Genomic DNA, 1,809 nt, shown 5'->3' with positions numbered 1-1,809 from the left:
GGCGCTGTGATGCCGGGGCGAGCTGTCCGTCCTCCGTCCATTCCTCGGGTGACCATTTCAATGTCGCAGCAACGTCGTTGGAATTTTCTCAAGGTTTAGAGAACATTTCTGAAACCCACAATCTCCCAGCAGCTTGAAAACCTCTTAGAACATTACCTTCAATCCGCTGCTCGTGATGAGTGGCTGTGGAGCGCTCACGGGCGCCGCGTCACGCCGGTTACTCATGCGCTGCCTTCCCTGGCTCTTTGGCTCACGCACCGGCGAGCCTGCAAACCCGCGGGGCTCCCTTCGGTTTCTCGGAAGCACAAGCCGCTTCTCAGAAAGCGGATTCCTACGGAGACTCGACGGAGGAAGAATTCGCTAAATGCATAAGGGATGCTCGTCTAAATAGGGAACCAGAAAGCGGGATTAGGGGGTGGAGGGTCAAAGCGAAGCACAGAAGGGGGCTTTTCTCCTTCCCCTCTGCTCCCCGGGGTACGGCGGAGGTTGATACCTTGGCTGTGACCGATCTCTGGCAACAGAGTCATTTTTATTTAAGGTGAATGAGGCCGCTGTGCGGGCTTCAGTGAGAGCTCCATTGTCAATTCCGCATTAAAGTTAGACCATTAAAATAAAGTGTTCCTGTAAGAAGCTCTCTCTGCTAGACATTTCTCAGAAGAGATTTGTGCCTTTTCGGAGGGCTGCTTGCTGCTTCTTCCATGGTCTGGAGGGGGAAAACTGCCCCTAACGAACCAAGCCTTTTTAATTGATTATAAAAACAGAAGAGAACACAGCAGTGGGAATTGTTGGCAGGGCTGTACAGCAAGCGGCGAATCGCTGCATATTCATTTGTTCCTCATTGGCCAAGACGAATCCTCTTTTGGTATTCAAGCAAATGTGCTGTGAAGTTGCAGAGGACAGGGTTTAACAACTTTTCCTGGCTGGAGGCCTGGGTGGTTTTTTTGGTGGAATGGTGGGAGGGCCAGGAAGTGGTGGGGGTGGGAAGCTGGGGAGGGGGGAGTGAAGTGGAGGAGTGTGTCAGTGAAGGCCGGAGCGGCGGAGCGCTGAGGGGTAGTCTCTGAAGTAGCTGCAAAGAATGGCTTTATCTTTGTGGGTGTAAGGTGGGGGAGTTGGATTATGCTGTGGTAACTAGGGGAATAATCTGACAGCAGGGTGGCCATTCTTGGCATATAACACAATAATTTTGGTAGTGCGGAAAATAAGATGGAGTTGGATTCTTTCGTGGCGGAAGAGAGGAAGTAGTTCACCTGACCTCAGGTTCTTTATGTCGTGGGGCTACCTGGGTTCACAAGGGCTTGGAAGGGAAGTGATGACATCTTACAGAACTGAGTTCTACAGAACAGATTCTGCTTGCTCCCCCTTTCTTACTACCCTCTGTATCAATCTCTGATCCTCTTTCTCTTCCATCTCATGTCTTTGCCTCTCAGTGTTCCCCTTCTGCTCCAGTCGGTCTGGACTCACATAAACCATTTGGTTTCTTAAAAAGGTTAGTTTCTTCCTGCCTCAGGACCTTTGCACATGCTAGTCCGTCTACTTGAATTGTTCTTTTCCAATACCTGGCTTTTTCCCAAGGGCCAGGCTGGCTTCTACTCATCCTTCCTGCCATAACTTAACACTGCCTCTGAAGAGGAAGTGTTCCATGGACATCTTTACCAGCATGAGTGCTCTTGCTAGGAGAACCTTTCACACTGGGCCTTTTCTTTAAAGATTTTATTTATTTATTTATTTGAGGGGGGAGGGGCAAAAAAGGAGGGAGAGGGAGAATCTCAAGCAGACTCCTACTGTCCATTGAGCTCAATGTGTGGCTTG

The 1,809-nt window shown here is 50.0% G+C and overlaps 1 long non-coding RNA gene across 1 annotated transcript in view; it reads right to left on the bottom strand.

Moving 5' to 3' along the window:
• Nucleotides 1–387, bottom strand: part of LOC132012897 (uncharacterized) — a 13,085-nt gene extending 12,698 nt beyond the window's left edge. Inside the window, exon 1 of the long non-coding RNA XR_009402801.1 lies at nt 157–387. This is a non-coding gene — a long non-coding RNA (uncharacterized LOC132012897). The remainder of the gene's footprint in view (nt 1–156) is intronic.
• Between the last annotated feature and the right edge of the window lie 1,422 nt (nt 388–1,809).

Source organism: Mustela nigripes, chromosome 3, assembly GCF_022355385.1.
Source record: "Mustela nigripes isolate SB6536 chromosome 3, MUSNIG.SB6536, whole genome shotgun sequence".
NCBI lineage: Eukaryota > Metazoa > Chordata > Mammalia > Carnivora > Mustelidae > Mustela > Mustela nigripes.
This window is presented reverse-complemented; position numbering and strand designations above follow the sequence as displayed.